General features: G+C 44.3%; 1 protein-coding gene across 1 annotated transcript in view; it reads left to right on the top strand.

Moving 5' to 3' along the window:
* The window catches only part of pepd (peptidase D), a 168,311-nt gene that overhangs the window by 39,163 nt on the left and 109,151 nt on the right, over positions 1 to 19,997 (top strand). The window lies entirely within an intron of this gene.

The following is a 19,997-nucleotide window of genomic DNA, read 5'->3' as shown; positions in this document are numbered from 1 at the left end:
CCAATCTAACACTACGGGCAATTTAGCATGACCAATTTACCTGACCTGCACATCTTTGGAGTGTGGGAGGAAACTGGAGCACCCGGTGGAAGACTGTGCAAATTCCACATAGTCAGTCGCCTGAGGCAAGAATTGAACCCAGGTCTCTGGCGCTGTGCTAACCACTGTACCACCGTGCTGCCCACGGTTTTGGTACGTTTACTGTGGTTCTCGGATTAAAGGAAGCGAGACTGCTTTTGCATTCTGGGCATAGAATTCTAAAACTTTTACCCAAAGGTGGGGCAACAACTTGTATTTATGTAGCATCGTAATGTGTCCAAACAATTCACTGGAGCACTACAAATCAAAGTTTGACTCTGAGCATAAAATGTGATATAAGCTCATGGGAAATAGGAATGGGATAGGACAGTTGGCCCTCCCAGCCTGCTCACTGATTCAGTAAAATCATGTCTGATCCAGTGTTTCTCTTGCTCACATTCCTGTCCTGATTCCCCGACTGATCCATGATATCTCTACTTCATTCTTAAAATGTACACAAGGACCTGGTCCCCACAGCTCTCAGTGCCAAGGAGTTCCAAAGGCACTCAATCCTGTTGAGAGAAGAAATTCCCTCTCATCTCAGTTTTACATTGCCACCCCTTTATTCTGAGACTGTGCCATCTAGTCCCAGGCTCTCCCATGAGGGGGAGCGTCCTCTCAGCATCCTTAAGAATCTGACCTGTTTGTGAGGTCCTCCCTCATTTGTTTAAACTCCAGGGTGTAGAGTCCCAACTTGTTCAACCTTTGCTCATAATGCAGTCCCTCCATACCCAGGATCATCCGAGGGAACCTTCTCTGAACTGCCTCCAATGAAATGATATCTCTTTGAATCAGGAGATTAAAACTGCTTACAGTACTCCAGTTATGGTCTCACTAGCACCTTGTACATTTACAGTTGGACTTCCCTACTCTTTTACTCCAAATCCTCTTCATGTAAGGGCCAACCTTCCATGACCCTCCCTGATTACCTGCTGCCCATGTGCTAGCTTTCTGTGTATCATGTACAAGTCGCTCCCCCCCCCCCCCCATCTCTTTTGTGTTGCAGCTTTTTGCAGGTTTTCTTAATTTAAATAATATCCTGTTCTTCTGTTCATTCAAAATGAACGACTTCACATTTTCCCATATATTCCATTTGCAAGCTTCTTACCCACTTATTTCACCTATCACTATTTCTCTGTATCCCTCTCGCAACCTGCCTTTCCACCTGTTTTTGTGTCATCAGGACATTCCCTTCTTCACTTCTATTGTAAATAGTTGCGGTCTCAGCCTTGGTCCCTGTGGAACCTCACTGGTCACAGCTCACCAATCTGAACAGGAGTCCCTTATGCCCACTCACTGTTTCCAGCCAACACAATTAGTCAGACATGATTTCACTTGCACGAAGCCACGCTGACTCAGCTTAATTAAATTAATTTTCCAAACTTCTATTCTCTCCTTAATTAATTCCAATACTTTTCCAGCAATAGATGTTCAGCTAACCTGCTTTTTACTCTCCTATTAGTCCTATTAGTAGTTTTCCAATCTTCCAGCACTTCTCCAAAAACATGGAATCTTGGCGAATAACAACCATTCCAATCATTTTCTTTGTAGCTACGTCTTTTTGGATCCTAGGATGCAAGCCATCAGGACCAGGGTACTTATCTGACATTAGGCCCTTCAGGTCATCGAGTTACATCTCTAGTGATGAGGCAGTAAACTTTGTTTTAGCCAGTACTTAATGAACCAGCACAAATTATATACCTGAAGGACCAGACATTTATTATCACTATGTCTGAGTCATCAGTTGAGGCTGCGAGTGACAAGTTTTATTTAAGGTAAAGCTGCATCATTTATGCTGCAAATAAAGTATAACAGTGACGTATATACCCCCTGCATTATGTTTTTATTACTTAGTGTTTTTCTACATTGACAATGTGTATCTCTTGATTATCTGGAATATTTGATCAGTTGGCACTGTCCTGGTCCCATAGGTGCCAGGTAATAAAAAGTTTGCTGTACTTAAGTTATGCCCTGTATTCTCCAGTGTTAATGAGAAGCTCAAAGTATCTTCCATTATAAATGTGATGGGTTAACTGGCAAAAAGCTTGGTCAGAGATGTAGGTTTTATGGTGCATCTTAAAGAGAGTAAAGAGTCTGAACCCGAGAGATCTAAGGAGGGGATTCCAGAACTTAGAGCCTTAGCCGTAGAAGCCTGGTCAGTTAGAATTTTAGGTGCTTAAGTGTCTGGAATCAGAGTGAAAGATTGAGAGGCTGGAAGAGATTCAGGTGCTGGGAGTGGTGTGGAGAGGGAGGGACTGCGGGAACAACCGACCTAGATCAGGGTTTTAAAATGGGAATTTTAACGTTGAGCCATCAGTGTGAGACAATGTAGGTCAGTGAGCATAGGGGTGATAGAGAGGTGGGACTTGGTGTGAGTCAGGACATGGCCAACAAGACTTTTGGCTGAGCTTTTTTATAGAAGGGAGAATACTGGGAATATATTGGAATAATCAGTTCTGGCGGTAACATTGGTGTCGGCGATATGTTCCAGTAGCAGCTGAAGTAAGGGGAGGTTGGTGACAATGGAGTTGGGTGATCAGGGGGTCATATCACACTGATTATATTTGCTGCCATCTATAATCTGTTTGTACGTCGTTAGGGGTACACATGGTCTAGTATGTGTGAACATATTATCTTCTCTCGGGCTTTGTAGAGTAAACAAGGTATCATTTATTACATCTACTTACAGATTCTCAACATGCCTTATAAAACACAATGACTGTAGGGAAGACCAAGTCTTGAACATTTCCACCAGGCGATCTATCTTTAATCACACACCTGATCCTCATGATTTCCTCAGTGTGTGGTGTTTATTGAATTCAGTGAAGTATTAACTGGACCCATAGGTACAATTTGTGTTGAATGTGACAAAGTCATATTGTAAATGCAAGCAGTCTGGTTCAGCCTTGATGCTGAGATCAGTCAATTGCACCTAAAACTTCAGATTTAACCTCCTTTAAGTAGTTTATCCGAAATCAGCATTCCTTCAGTCTAGGCTGATACTGTCAGAGGACACCAAGTTATAGTCCCAACAGGGTTATTTGAAATCACGGGCTGCTCCTTCGTCAGGTCTAGTGCTGTGGGCTCAGTGTCAAGTGAACCCATCACCTTCTGACTCAGATTGTGTTACAAATCTGTACAACATGGAGATGAGAATTTCTTTACTCAACAGTGTGAAGCTCAATGCCACAGCAAGTGTTTAAGGCAAATAGTTAGAATGCTTTCTAAGTGGAATCTGGACAGATAAATGGAGAGAAAGGAATAGAATGTTAGGATGAAAAGCAGTGATGAAGCAGGGAAAATTGAAAGAGACTCGTAGCACGTAAAGACCAGCACAGGCTGGTTGGGCTGAATGGCCTGTTTCTGTCCTGTGTGCAATTACAGAAATACATTGTGCCTTCCTGTCCTGGAGTATATGCTTTCAGGCTTGAAGTCCCCAGACAATCCTGGAATGTTGAGATTGTTCTGTCCATTTAGCAATAGCATTTTAAACAGATTGGTATTACAGCATCTGAAGGTCACTGAAGGATTTTTACCTTGAAAGCTTATTTCTGCCCAGGGACAGGCTGTAGATAAACATAGTAAAATCCAATGATAATCAAATTAAGATATAACTGCAGCAGAATTCTGGGCAAGTTGACACTGAGTGTGCTTGTTAAATGAGTGATTACAGATTGCTATGCAAATGAGCTGATCCAGGGCCAGACTACAGTGAGCTTGCTGATGAGCTGATTATTATTTTAGAGTCAGGAGAAACTCCTTTATAGGTATTTGTAGCTAGCAACGATCCCAGTGCACTAAACGTGCCAGCTGGATGTGAATTTCTGCTGTCATAACTGCATTGAAAAGTTATGGCATGGAAGAGGCCATTTGGTCCATTGTGCCTGTACTAGTTGGAAATGTGAGCCAGCCTGATCATGCTTTCCTCCTCTTGGTCTTTAGCTCTGCAGGTTACAGCAATTCAAGTGTATATCCGTATTTATAATGTAATGAGGGTTTCTGCCTCTAGCATCTTTTTTTCAAATTGATTTCCAGAGCCCCAGCACTGATCTGGGTAAAAGGACTCTCTTCAACACTCTACCAATCCTTCTGCCAATTTCTTTAAATCTATACTCCCCTCCACTCTGGTTATTTACCTGCTGTTGATTTTAGATGTTTGCACTCAGTTACCTAATATCAGAGTATAAACAAGCTGTTGGTATGGAATATGTTGGTCTTGTTAAAGTTGTGAAGGCAGCATCCTGTTGTCTAGTGAAGTGTTGCAGAGCTGTTCCCTAGGTCATCTTGGTGTTTCATCTGGTCTATCTTCCATCTGCCTGATGAGAGCTGCTGCCTACAAGCTCCTCTGGTTGAGAACTCTTTAGGACCTCCTCTGCCCCAAGGATCTGTTCTATCTTTTCCTAATCAGCCTATTCGGAGATGTTGTTACGCACCTCTGGGAGCAAGGGGATATAAAATACTCCGGTATGTTGGCCACAAGGTAGGGCCTTCAGAACCCTGACTTGGTGTATCCTGTTTCTCTACAGATTATTTTTCCTCAGTCAGTAGTCGGAACCTTTGAGCCAATGGCCATGGCACCGTAGTTTGTGATGTGGGATGATCATTGTCACTTTGCCTGCCTTCATCAGAGGATTAGTTTACCCTGCCAGAAAGAAATTTATGTTTGAAAGAATACACTGATGTGATGATGTATTTGGTGCGAGGTAAATTGTTGACATTAGTTCAATGGGCATTGTGACCTCAGTTTCTTGTAATTCTTCCCTTGGTTTTCATACATTAGAATTTTGGAAAGTTAATGACTGCTGTGACATCTGTTCAATGAAATCTCTGACTACATGGTAAATGTTAAGAAAATTCAGCTTAAGGAATCTTAATATCCAACACCATTTTTAAGGCAAGTGGGTCTTTGCAATGTATCCTCACTAGGTACTCTCAAAGTGTGTTGATTAAATCTCCCCTCACTCACCTCTGTTCTAAAGAAAACGACCCCAGCCAAGATCTCTTTGTAATCTTAGATGATAATCTTCACTGTCTGCTCTACCACCAATTTTGGGGTTATCTGCAAACTTACTAACCATGCCTCCTACATTCTCATTCAAATCGTTTATATAAATGACAGACAAGTGGGCCTAGTACCAATCCCAGTGGAACAACGTTGGTCATAGGCCTCCAATCTGAAAAAGAACACTCGGTCACCACCCTGTGTCTCTACTTTTGTACTGATTGGCAAGCTCACCCTGAACCCCGTGTGATCTAACTTTACAAATTAGTCCACCGTGCGGAACCTTGTCAAAGGCTTTCCTAAAATCCAAGGAAAAGTAGTCTACATCTCTGCCCTCATCAACCTTTTTGGGTTATTTCCTCAAATACCTCAATCAAGTTTGTGAGACACAATTTCCCTCTCTCAAAGTCATGCTGACTATCCCTAATCAGTTCTTGCCTCTCCAAATGCACGTAATCCTACTTTTCGGAATCACCTCCAAGAAGTTACCCACCACTGATGGGTTTGTAGTTCCCAGGTTTCTCCTTACAGCCTTTCTTAAAGGCACAACATTAGCCACCCTCTGGTCCTCCAGCTATGTTTATCCCATCCATGGCACAAATATATCTACTATAAGTCCCACAACATCCTGGGATATATTCGATCAGATCCCAGAGATTTATCCACCTTTTATATTTTCTAAGACCTCCAGCACTTACTCTTTCAGTAAAGTGAACTGTTTTCACAACATCAATATTTATTTCCTTAAGTTCTCTTGCCTTCATTTCTTTCTCCACAGTAAGAACTGATGCAAAATATCATTTAGTATCTCTCCCGTCACCTGAGGATCACCACGGACTCGATTGTGTTGATCTTTAAGGTGCCCTGTGCCCCCTTTAATTGCTGTTTTCGTCTTCATGTTCTCGTAGAATCTCTTTGAATTACCCTTGACCTAAAGCAGCAGGGGGATGGGAACCTGAGTTGTAGTTCTAGTGTGGAGGAGGTTGAGGCTAGTGAGGTCAGGGATAGGTTTACAAGGTCATGAGAGGGCACCAGCAATCAGGATGTTGGTTTCAAATGTGTGTACTTCAATGCCAGGAGCATCTGGAATAAGGTGGGTGAACTTGCAGCATGGGTTGGTACCTGGGATTTTGATGTTGTGGCCATTTCAGAGACATGGCTAGAGCAGGGACAGGAATGGTTGTTGCAGGTTCCGGGATTTAAATATTTCAGCAAGAATAGAGAAGATGGTAAAAGAGGCGGGGTGTGGTATTATTAATCAAGGGTAGTATTACAGCAGCTGAGAGAATGTTTGAGGGCTTATCCACTGAGGTAGTATGGGCTGAGGTTAGAAACAGGAAAGAAGAGGTCACCCTGTTGGGAGTTTTCTATAGGCCTCTGAATTGCTCCAGGGATGTAGAGGAAAGGAAAGATGATTCTCGATAGGAGCAGGAGTAACAGGGTAGTTGTAATGGGGGACTTTAAGTTCCCCAGTATTGACTGGGAATACTCTAGTTCCAGTAGTTTAGATGGGTCAGTGTTTGTTCAATGTGTGCAGGAGGGTTTTCTGACACAGTATGTAGACAGGCCAACAACGGGCGAGGTCACATTGGATTTGATACTGGGGAATGAACCTGACCAGGTGTTAGATTTGGAGGTAGGTGAGCACTTTGGTGATAGGGCCCATAATTTTGTTATGTTTACAATCACAATGGGCAGGGTTAGGTATATACGTCAGGGAAATAGGTTTAACTGGGGGAAAGGCAATTATGATGCGATTAGGCAAGATTTAGGATGCTTAGGATGGGGAAGGAAACTGCAGGAGATGGGCACAATTGAAATGTGGGGCTTATTCAAGGAACAGCTACTGCGGGTCCTTGATAAATATAAACCTATCAGGCAGGGAGGTAGTTGTCAAGAGAGAAAGCCAAGTTGAAACTGTTGTCAAGAGGAAGAAGGAGGCTTATGTGAGGATGAGGAGTGAAGGCTCAGTTAGGGGGTTTGAGAGTTATAAGTTAGCAAGAGAAGATCTAAAGAGAGGGATTAAGAGGACCCAGGAGGGGACAATGAGAAGTTGTTGGTGGATAGGATCAAGTAAAACCCTGAGGCCTTCTATAGGTATATCGGGAATATAAGAATGACTAGAGTAAGACTAGGGCCAATCGGAGATAGTTGTGTGTGTATTTTAAGGATATAGGGGAAGCGCTTAATGAATACTTTGAGTATCCACATTGGAAAAGGGTAATGTTAGTGAGAATACAGAGATATAGACTACAAGATTAGATGGGATTGCAGTTGACAGTGAGGATGTTTTAGCAATTTTGGAAGATCTGAAAATAGATAAAACCCCTGGGCTGGATGGGATTTATCCTCGGATTCTCTGGGAAGCCAGGGAGGAGATTGCAGAGCCTTTGGCTTTGATCTTTATGTCATCATTGCAGTGTCAGAAGACTGGAGGGTAGCAAATATTGCTTCCTTGTTAAAGGAAGGGAGTCGGCTCAACCCTGGTAATTATAGGCCATTGAGCCTTACTTCGGTTGTGGGTAAGGTGTTGGAAAAGGTGTAAGAGAGGGGATTTATAATCATCTGAAAAGGAATAATTTTATTCGAGATACTCAACACTGTTTAGTGAAGAGTAGGTCGTGCCTCACTAACCTTATTGAGATTTTCGAGAAGGTGACAAAACAGGTGGATGAATGTAAAGCGGTTGATGTACTTCAGTAAGGTGTTTGATAAGGTTCCACACGGTAGGCTATTGCACAAAATAAGGTGTTTTGGGATTGAAGGTGATTTAGTGGTTTGGATGAGAAATTGGCTAGTTGAAAAGACGGGTGGTGGTGGTTGATGGGAAATGTTCATCCTGGAGCTCAGTTAACAGTGATGTGTCGCAAGGATCTGTTTTGGGGCCATTGCTGTTTGTCATTTTTATCAATGATCTGGAGGTGGGTGTAGAAGGATGGGTTAGTAAATTTGCGGATGACGCTAAGGTAGGCAGAGTAGTAGATGGTGCCTAAGGATATTGTGGGTTACAGAAAGACATGGGTAAGATGCAGAGAAGTGGCAAATGGAGTTTAATGCAGAAAGGTGTGATGTAGTTCACTTCTGAAGAAGTAACAGGGATGCAAAGTACTGGGCTAATGGTAAAATTCTTAGCAGTATAGATGAACAGAGAGATCAGTGTCCAGGTGCATAAATCCCTGAAAGCTCCCACTCAGGTTGATAGGGTTGTTCAGAACACACATGGTGCATTGCATTTATTGTGAAGTTTCGGAGCCACGAGGTCACGCTTCAGCTGAACATGACACTGGTATGGCCGCTCCTGGAGTATTACGTGCAGTTCTGGTCACTGCATTATGGGAAGGATGTGGAAGCTTTGGAAAGGGTTCAGAGGAGATTTCCTAGGATGTTGCCTGGTATAGAAGGAAGGTCGTACGAGGAAAGGCTGAGGGAACTGAGGCTGTTCTTGTTGGAGGGAAGAAAGTTGAGTGTGACTTATTGGGCATGTATAAGATAATCAGAGGGTTAGATCAGGTGGACAGTGAGAGCCTTTTTCCTCGGATGGTGAAGGCTAACATCAGGGGACATAGCTTTAAATTGAGGGATGAGAGATTTAGGACAGATATCGGGGATAGTTTCTTTACTCAGTAGTAGGGGCTTGGAATGGTCTACCTGCATTGGAATGGTCTCCACATTGGAGAAACTTCTTACCCCAGAGAGTGGTGGATGTGTGGACTGCTCTGCCCCAGAGGGCAGTGGAGGCCCAGTCTCTGGATACTTTCATGAAAGAGTTGGATAGAGCTCTGAAGGATAGTGGAATCAAGGGTTATGGAGATAAGGCAGGAACAGGATACTGATTAAGGATGATCAGCCATGATCATAATGAATGGTGGTGCAGGCTTGAAGGGCAGGATGGCCTACTCCTGCACCTATTGTCTGTTATCTATTAACTAGAACCTCAATCTTTATTCACCCACAACACACTGCAGTACACCAGAACTGCAAAAAGAGGAAGAGGAACACCTATACAATGTATTCGCCAAAAACAGATACCCGCGCAACTTCATCAACAGATGCCTAAGAGAAAGACCACGGAATGAGGACGTGCCACAACCAAAAGGACTAGCCACACTACCATACATCAGGAGCGTTTCTGAACTGACAGCCAGACTACTGCGTCCCTTAGGACTCATAACGGCACACAAACCAACAGCCACGCTCAGACGACAACTCACTAGAACGAAGGACCCGATACCCAACATGAGCAAAACTAATGGAGTGTACAAAATACCATGCAAGGACTGCACAAAACACTATATAGGACAGACAGGAAGACCGCTAACAATTCGCATACATGAACATCAACTAGCCACGAAACGACACGACCAGCTATCCCTAGTAGCCACACACACAGACAACAAGCAACATGAATTCGACTGGGACAACACCACTATCATAGGGCAAGCCAGACAGAGAACAGCCAGGGAATTCCTAGAGGCATGGCATTCATCCACAAACTCCATCAACAAACACATCGACCTGGACCCAATATACCAACCACTACAGCGGACAGCTGAAACTGACAACCGGAAGCGGCAAGGACAGACCACTATAAATACCAGAAGAAACATCAAAGAAGCGCTTCGCAGGAGGCTCCAAAGCACTGACGATGTCGCCTAGCCAGGGGACGAAACGTTTGCAACAAAAACTTCCAGCTCGGCGAACAGAACCACAACAACGAGCACCTGAGCTACAGATCTTCGCACAAACCTTGATTCACCTTACTCCAATTAAAATATTTAACTTTTATGGAAGGCTTATCCTGTTCCATAACTATTTTAAAACTAATAGAATCATGGTCACTAGTCTGTGTTCCCCGACTAACACCTCAGCAATTAAAGTCTCACAACATTAAAGGATATGAGTCAAATGCTGAAAAGTGGGAGCAGGAGGTCAGCACAAATTCGATGGCCCAAAGTGCCTCCCCTGACTCTGACACTTTGGGACATCTCCCTAACCCTGACTACTTGGAGCCTGCTAATGTCAGCACGTCTGCTGGCTTGGGCCACGTGGTTTAACCCCCTGCTTCTGCCCCCTTTCTCTCTGGTGGCGATAGAACTCAACTCTGCAAACATCTCCCCAAGAGGCTTTCTGATCACTTTGCTGAGATCACATGACTTCTTGTAAAATGTTTAAAATTAATTTCTGATCTTTAAAGAAAATCAGATCTGCTTCCTTCACTTTAGATGCAAAGTTCTGAAATATATTATGATCCTCTATCACAGTGACTTCATCTATCTACGAAACTGCTGTGTTCAAGTTATGGAGGAATGTACAGACAAGGTCAAGAACTGACTTGTCCTACCTCTGGAGAATTGTAGGCCTTTCCTTGAACACGTCCAGCAGTCATACTGAGGCATAGGCTCACTTATCATCACTCTTTTGTTGAAATTCTTCCAAGAGCAGTTTTCATCAAGACGAATATTGCAATTCCAATGCTCTTCCTGCCTGTGTCCGGAGTTTCAGTACTCTGAGTCTGTTTCCCAAGACAACGGGAAGGGGAGGGATAGCGTGGAAGTGTAGCACTTGACCACAATCAAGATGAAAACTTCCACGGTTGTAGGAGAATTGTTTTCTCCCTCTTTCATAAATATCTGCATCTAGTTCCTATAGTCCTTATTACTGATGAGACACTCAAGTCCTGTATCCACAACATACTTGGTGGTCTTTGTATCGATATACTCTAATTGGCAATCATTCACATAGAGAAAATCCAGTGTCTGTTAACATGGGATCCTTGTAACCTCCAGAAAGTGACAATTGTTGAATCCTGTTGTGAAGTCTGACAGAATCCCTCAGAACTGAAGAGGCCATACGGCCGATCGAATCTGTATCACCAAAAATGTACTACCCACGCTAGTCCCATTTTCCCACACTAGTCCCGTAACTGTGAATGGTATGATACTTCAAGAGCTTATCCAAGTACTTTCTAAAGGTTGAGGTTAACGACCTCAACCTCCCAGGCAAAACATCCCCACTACCCTCTGGATGAAAACAAATCATGTTCAAATCCTGTCTAAACCTCCTCCTTTTCACTTTTAGAAATGTGTGCTCCCTTGTTTCAAATTTTTATTATGCTTAGATGGTACTAAAGGTGAAGAGAAGTCAACACAACAAGAGTCGTTGCCTAATCCATAGGTTTGCTATTGGATCAGATGGACCACGGTCCGAATAATGTTCTCCACTGACTTCTGTGGAGGCGGGATGCATAGTGTTCATTAAGAACATGATCCCCAGTCCCTTTACCAGGGATATTGAACTGTTCAGCTCTTTCCTAGCAATAGTTATGACATCGCCGTTCAATTGTTGATGCCCACTGAGCAGCAACTCCCGTGTCTATTTCCTGTCGTTGTTTCTCTCCCAAATTCCAATCTCCTTGCTAAGCTAACCTATCTTCCTCTGGCAGTAACAGCAAACTGCCACAGTCATGGTCCCAGTCCTGTTGAGATTTGACCCACTGAGCATGTAGAGGTGGTTATGGACCAGGCCAGACCCCCTCAAAATGTTTCAAGAAAGTAGCCCAGACCCTATCTTTGCTTGTTGTTTTAAGCAGATGTAACATGGATATTAAAACCGCTTAGTTTTAAACAAAACAGAATTTATTTACAAGATTACTGAATGAAATAGAAACAACAGAATACGGAATAACTTAACCTCTTTAAAGAGCCAACAGATTATCCCTACTTAATGATGCTGTTCCAAATTGTTGCATCAATCCCCATAAACTGCCCTGGGCATCAAAGGTGAAATCAAACCCAGGGTCTTAGAGGAGAGAAGTCAGAGAGAGAGGATCAGCATGTACCTGTTACTTTCATGTAGCTGTTTCTTGGACCAGCAGCCTCCAAAAGCTGCCTTTGGGGAGAAAATTAGACTAAATCAAACCAGAGAGAAGCTGAGCTGGGGTAACTGGCCACTCCCCTTTCATGGTACAAGCTTTTTCTTAAACTTAACAGCCTTTTGTCTGAGGCAGTATCTGTAAGCTGTTATCAAATTGACCCTAAAACCTTTCAACCTCAGACTTTTTGGAGTCTCTCTCTTTTACAACCTCTCTGGTGAAAAGGGGGAGGGGAAGGGAGACCCAGGGAGATAGTGAGGAAAGAGATCGATCTGAGACGGGTACAGCTGAGAGCAGAAGTGAGTCAAACAGTCAGGGCAGGCAGGGACAAGATAGGACTAATAAATTAAACTGCATTTATTTCAATGCAAGGGGACTAACAGGGAAGGCAGATGAACTCAGGGCATGGTTAGGAACATGGGACTGAGTTTTAATAGCAATTACAGAAACATGGCTCAGGGATGGGCAGGACTGGCAGCTTAATGTTCCAGGATACAAATGCTACAGGAAGGATAGAAAGGGAGGCAAGAGAGGAGGGGGAGTGGCATTTTTGATAAGGGATAGCATTACAGCTGTGCTGAGGGAGAATATTCCCCGAAACACATCTAAGGAAGTTATTTGGGTGGAACTGAGAAATAAGAAAGGGATGATCACTTATTGGGATTGTATTATACACCCCCAATAGTCAGAGGGAAATTGAGAAACAAACATGTAAGGAGATCTCAGCTATCTGTAAGAATAATAGGGTGGTTATGGTAGGGGATTTTAACTTTCCAAACATCGACTGGGACTGCTATAGTGTTAAAGGTTTAGATGGAGAGGAATTTTGTAAGTGTGTACAAGACAATTTTCTGATTCAGTGTGTGGATGTACCTACTAGAGAAGGTGCAAAACTTGACCTACTCTTGGGAAATAAGGCAGGAGAGGTGACTGAGGTGTCAGCGAGGGAGCACTTTGGGGCCAGCGACCATAATTCTATTCGTTTTAAAATGGTGATGGAAAAGGATAGACCAGATCTAAAAGTTGAAGCTCTAAATTGGAGAAAGGCCAATTTTGACGGTGTTAGGCCAGAACTTTCGAAAGCTGATTGGAGGCAGATGTTCGCAAGTAAAGGGCTGGCTGGAAAATTGTGAGCCTTCAGAAATGAGATAACAAGAATCCAGAGAAAGTATATTCCTGTCAGGATGAAAGGGAAGGCTGGTAGGTATAGGGAATGCTGGATGACTAAAGAAATTGAGGGTTTGGTTAAGAAAAAGAAGGAAGCATATGTCAGGGATAGAGAGGACAGATTGAGTGAATCCTTAGATGAGTATAAAGGAAATAGGAGTATACTTGACAGAAATCAGGAGGGCAAAATGGGGACATGAGGTAGCTTTGGCAAATATAATTAAGAAGAATCCAAAGTGTTTTTACAAATATATTAAGAACAAAAGGGTAACTAGAGAGAGAATAGGGCCCCTCAAAGATCAGCAAGGCAGCCTTTGTGTGGAGCCGCAGAAAATGGGGGAGATACTAAATGAATATTTTGCATCAGTATTTACTGTGGAAAAGGATATGGAAGATATAGACTGTAGGGAAATAGATGGTGACATCTTGCAAAATGTCCAGATTACAGAGGAGGAAGTGCTGGATGTCTTGAAACGGTTAAAGGTGGATAAATCCCCAGGACCTGATCAGGTGTACCCGAGGACTCTGTGGGAAGCTAGAGAAGTGATTGCTGGGCCTCTTGCTGAGATATTTGTATCATCGATAGTCACAGGTGAGGTGCCGGAAGACTGGAGGTTGGCAAACGTGGTGCCAGTGTTTAAGAAAGGCGGTAAAGACAAGCCAGGGAACTATAGATTGTGAGCCTGACGTTGGTGGTGGGCAAGTTGTTGGAGGGAATCCTGAGGGACAGGATGTACATGTATTTGGAAAGGCAAGGGCTGATTGGGGATAGTCAGCATGGCTTTGTGCGTGGGAAATCATGTCTCACAAACTTGATACAGTTTTTTTGAAGAAGTAACAAAGAGGATTGATGAGGGCAGAGTGGTAGATGTGATCTATATAGACATCAGTAAGGTGTTCGACAAGGTTCCCCATGGGAGACAGTTTAGGAAGGGTGGATCTCATGGAATACAGGGTGAACTAGCCATTTGGATACAGAACTGGCTCAAAGCTAGAAGACAAGAGGGTGGTGGTGGAGGGTTGTTTTTCAGACTGGAGGCCTGTGACCAGTGGAGTGACACAAGGATCGGTGCTGGGTCCTCTACTTTTTGTCATTTACATAAATGATTTGGATGCAAGCATAAGAGATACAATGAGTAAGTTTGCAGATGACACCAAAATTGGATGTGTAGTGGACAGTGAAGAGGGTTACCTCAGATTACAACAGGATCTGGACCAATGGGCTGAGAAGTGGCAGATGGAGTTTAATTCAGATAAATGCCAGGTGCTGCATTTTGGAAAAGCAAATCTTAGCAGGACATATACTTAATGGTAAGGTCCTAGGGAGTGTTGCTGAACAGAGAGACCTTGGAGTGCAGGTTCATAGCTCCTTGAAAGTGGAGTCGCAGATTGTTATGCTTTCCTTTATTGGTCAGAGTATTGAGTCCAGGAGTTGGGAGGTCATGTTGCAGCTATACAGGGCATTGGTTAGGCCACTGTTGGAATATTGCGTGCGATTCTGGTCTCCTTCCTGTCAGAAAGATATTGTGAAACCTAAAAGGATGCAGAAAAGATTTACAAGGATGTTGCCAGGGTTGGAGGATCTGCGCTACAGGTAGAGGCTGAACAAGCAAGGGCTGTTTTCCCTGGAGCGTCAGAGACTGAGGGGTGACCTTATAGAGGTTTACAAAATTATGAGGGGCATGGATAGGATAAATAGACAAAGTCTTTTCCCTGGGGTCGGGAAGTCCAGAATTAGAGGGCATAGGTTTAGGGTGAGAGGGGAAAGATATAAAAGAGACCTAAGGTGCAACATTTTCACACAGAGGGTGGTACGTGTGTGGAATGAGCTGCCGGAGGAAGTGGTGGAGGCTGGTACAATTGCAACATTTAAGAGACACCTGGATGGGTATATGAATAGGAAGGGATTGGATGGATATGGGCCGGGTGCTGGCAGGTGGGACTAGATTGGGTTGGGATATCTGGTCGGCATGGACGGGTTGGACCGAAGGGTCTGTTTCTATGCTGTACATCTCTCTATGACTCTAGAAAAACCCGTCTGCTTCATGAATGTCCTTGAAGAAAGTAAATCTACCATCCTTTTCTGGTCTGCCATACCTGTGACTCTACACCCACAGTAATGATAACTCTCGATTACCCTCGAAGCAGTTAGGGGTAGGCAATCAAATGTTGGCCTAGCCAGCGCTGCCCTCATCCTTGTGAATGAATTTTTAAAAACATCTTTAACTAGGAAGGGAACAGGTGGGACATGAACCCAGGCCTCTCAGTCCAGGGAGAGGGCCCAAGAAAGCCACTTTGATTCCTTCAGCAATTGCTGTGACTATAATTAACAAGTCAGAAACCTTTTATAAGTGAACCAGCCACTCTGTGCCTCCTACAAACCACTGAAAACATCCAAAGATAGAGAACTGATCAGCACAAGAATCAAGGTTCTGTGAACAGAGACCTCTGAACAGCTTTTTCACATTTCTCTCCAGCTGTAATACCCATACATTTTTTCCTGTTTGTCTCTGTAGAGTTTACAAGGATGTTAGAGTGATAATTAGTGGCGTTGTATGCTGATGATTCATAATGGTCTCTTTACTGGAGCCTAATTACCTGTGATTAGTAGTAACTTTAGTACAGAAGCCTGGTCTGTATTTTGTCAATCTTGATCTGAAAACCAGGTTCCCTGGGAGTTTCAAGTATTGTTTAACATCTTTAACTTTCTGATGACTTTTGGAATCGGGGGAATTGATTTTCTGTTATTATGCCAGTGAGGCATATTAATGTGCATTCGATAGAACTGAGCTGCCTGCCTCACCTTATTAGACCCCAAACAAAAGTGTAACACGCTTATCACACTGGGAGTGAGACAGAAATGACCAATATTCCCCAAAGAATCACCTGCTTGCTGCCCTATCGTGAACTTTCTTCTTTCTTTTTGTCTTTTGAGTGAATGTATCCCACAGTCAGTCTCTGTTCTGTCCTGATCTCCCACCCACAGTTTCCAACCTCATAGTCCGGGAACCCCGCACTGCCTGGTTCTATCTCCTTCCCAAGATCCACAAGCCTGGCCGACCCATTGTCTCAGCCTGCTCCTGCCCCACTGAACTCATTTCCACTTACCTCGACACTGTACTATTCCCCTAGTCCAGGAACTCCCCACATAATTTCGAGACACCATCCACGCCCCCCTCCTTCTCCAAGACTTTCGTTTCCCCGGCTCCCAACACCTCATCTTGACCAATCCCTCTATACCTCCATCCAGCATGACCAGGACCTCCAAGCCCTCCCGTTTCTTCCTCTCCTGGCGTCACCAACAGTACCCTTCCACTGACACTCTCATTCGTTTGGCCGAACTGGTCCTTGCCCTTAACAATTTCTCCTTCAAATCTTCCCACTTCCTCCAGACCAAAGGGGTAGCCATGGGCACCTGCCTGTCTCTTTGGCTACGTAGAACAGTCGATCTTCCGTAATTACACCGGCACCTCTCCCCACCTCTTCCTCCACTACATTGATGACTGCATTGGCACCACCTCGTGCTCCCGCGAGGAGGTTGAGCAATTCATCAACTTCACCAACATATTCCACCCTGACCTTAAATTTACCTGGACCATCTCTGACACCTCCCTCCCCTTCCTGGACTTCTCCATCTCCATTAATGACGACCGACTTGATACCAACATTTTTTACAAACCCACCGACTCCCACACTACCTGGATTACACCTCTTCCCACTCTACCTCCTGCAAAAATGCCATCCCGTATTCCCAATTCCTCCGCCTCTGCCGTATCTGCTCCCAGGTGGACCAATTCCACCACAGAACACACCAGATGGCCTCCTTCTTTAGCGACTGCAATTTCCCTTCCCACGTGGTTAAAGATGCCCTCCATCCACATCCCGCACCTCCGCCCTCAGACCCCACCCTTCCAACCGTAACAAGGACAGAACGCCCTTGGTGCTAACCTTCCACCCTAACAACCTTCGCATAAACCAAATCATCTGCCAACATTTTCGCCACCTCCAAACGGACCCCACCACCAGGGATATACTTCCCTCCCTACCCCTTTCCGCCTTCCGCAAAGACTGTTCCCTCCATGACTACCTCATCAGGTCCACAACCCCCAGAACCCACCCTCCCATCCTGGCACCTTCCCCTGCCATCGCAGGAATTGCAAAACCTCCCTCACCTCTATCCAAGCCCCTAAAGGAGCCTTCCACCTCCATCAAAGTTTTACCTGCACATCCACCAATATCATTTATTGTATCCGTTGCTTCTGATGCAGTCTCCTCTACATTGGGGAGACTGGATGTCTCCTAGCAGAGCGCTTTAGGGAACATCTCCGGGACACACGCACCAATCAACCACACCGCCCCGTGGCCTAACATTTCACCTCCCCCTCCCACTCTGCCGAGGACATGGAGGTCCTGGGCCTCCTTCACCGCTGCTCCCTCACCACCAGACGCCTGGAGGAAGAATGCCTCCTCTTCCATCTCGGAACACTTCAACCCCAGGGCATCAATGTGGACTTCACCAGTTTCCTCATTTCCCCCCCCCCCACCCCCCCCCCCCCCCACCTCACCCCAGTTCCAAACTTCAGCTCAGCACTGTCCCCATGACTTGTCCTACCTGCTTATCATCTTTTCCACCTATCCACTCGACCCTCCCCCCTAACCTATCACCTTCATCCCCTCCCCCACTCACCTATTGTATTCTATGCTACTTTCTCCCCACCCCACCCTCCTCTCACTTATCTCTCCACCCTTCAGGCTCTCTACCTGTATTCCTGATGAAGGGCTTTTGCCCGAAATGTCGATTTTACTGCTCCTCGGATGCTGCCTGAACTGCTGTGTTTTTCCAGCACCACTCTAATCTAGACTCTGGTTTCCAGCATCTGCTGTCATTGTTTTTACCTACTGTGTTGTGGCCTGGAGCTTCTCTCCTGTTCTGTATATGTTTAACCTAAACCTAAGGTAGTTGTTCAACTAATTGCGTGATCCTAGTTGGAGATTTTTTAAAAAAATTCACTCATGGGATAAGGGCATTCCTGGGTTGGGCAGCAATTTATTATCCATCCCAAACTGCCCAACCGTATTACTGTGGGTCTGGAGTCACATGTAGGCCAGATGTAAGGATGGCAGATTTCCTTCTCTGAAGGGCATTAGTGAACTGGATGGGTTTTTCCAACAATCAGCAATGGATTCATGAGCATGAAATTCTGGATTCTGTTCAATTCAAATTCTACCGTCTGCCATGCCCTGGTGCTGTTAAAAACCAGCTCCTTTGAACATTACTTGGGCTTTTAGATTAATGTCGATACCTCTGTTAATCTATCTAGTATAATACTTCCCGGCCATCACCTTCATTATCCATCAACCGATGATAATTACTAAATCATCAGAAAATCTTTACAGTACGGGACGAGGCCATTCAGATGATCAAATCCTCACTGACCCTTTGAACAGAATCCACCCAGAGCCAGGATGAGAGACACAACAGTCACTTGCTCTTCATTGTCCAATCCAATAAATCTGTCATTGGGCTTCCTGATTTCTTGGAAACGTTTGAAGGATAGGCCATTCTGTTTCTGTCCCATAGGCGTCATTCCAAGCCGCCTAGTCTCTGGCACTACCTCATAACTCCTCGTTTTGAATCTCGTACAGAAGTGGAACAGTTGACCAATGTTTTTCACACAGTGAGTGGTTCCAAATCTGGAATGTACTCCCTGAGTGTGGCGGAGGCAGAAGAAACACTTGCAATGCAGTCGGGAAAGTGCCGGCCTGCTGGACAAATTCTGTAACTCGTTGAGTGAACATTAACATAATTGAAAGACCTTATCCCCGTGCTGAAACTATCTGATTCTATTTGGCTAATTGTGTCTCTGCCAACTCTTTGAATGAATTGTGATTATTCCCACTCCCCAAGCTTTCCCCTTTTGAGCGTCAAAAATAAATCTGCTTCCATTGCCCTTTCAGGCAGCATTTTCTCACTGAATAAAGAACTGAATTCAGTTTCCCTCGTTTTGGCTTTTTTCCAAAGATCATAACCCTGACTCCTGATGTCCTTCTGGCACTGGAAGCAGTTTCTCCTTTTTTTGAGACAAGCTGTCAAGATCCTTCATAATTCGAACCACCTCCTATTAAACCTCCCGATTTTACCTTCTCTGCTCAAAGATGAATAGTCCCAGGTTCCACAATGTCTCCACTCCTCGACCAGTCAGGCATGTGTACTCCTGCTTTGAGTTTTATTTGTACCAAATGTGGTTGTTTTTTTAATTTCAAAATATACTTTATTCATAGAAATAAATCTTTGGTACCTGTGCAATTTGTCATATCGTTCATAGATATATACATTGCATGGCTTAACATTACAAAGAACAGATTGAATTAATTGAATTTACAGTTCCCTTTATTAACCATCCAGTCTCTTATTATTTAGCTGTGGCTTCAGCGGAACCCACTTACTGAGTGGGTGCCCTGTTATACAATAGCAAAGGAACCTTCTTTAACCCCCAGTTTATGGGGTTACCATTGCCCATTTGACTGTCCTGTCTCTGGGGTAGCTGTCTGCATCCCCATGGTGAGCACGAACTGCTGGACCTTCGCTGGGCTGAGGTAGCTATCCAGCTCCTCACTGGGGTCATTTACCCGCTCTGGTGTCATTGAGCCAAGGCATGTGGTTGTTAATTTGAAGGAAACCCTGTCTCTAACAAAGGACAGCTGTCAGGGTTTGCAAGATTTATGGAGGTGATGAGGGGGATTGCTAACATTGGACGGGGTGGGTGATGGTGCAGAGGGTTTGGAAAGGTAATTTTGTCATGGAGCGGTATGTGCACTTGGTTGGTCCCTTTTATTAACTTGGTCATACTCTATTTAATTGGTCAGTATTCAATGAAA

This window comes from Hemiscyllium ocellatum, chromosome 17, assembly GCF_020745735.1.
Source record: "Hemiscyllium ocellatum isolate sHemOce1 chromosome 17, sHemOce1.pat.X.cur, whole genome shotgun sequence".
NCBI classification, from domain to species: Eukaryota; Metazoa; Chordata; class Chondrichthyes; order Orectolobiformes; family Hemiscylliidae; genus Hemiscyllium; species Hemiscyllium ocellatum.
Note: the sequence above shows the minus strand (reverse complement) of the source record. Positions and strands in the feature narration are given on the sequence as shown.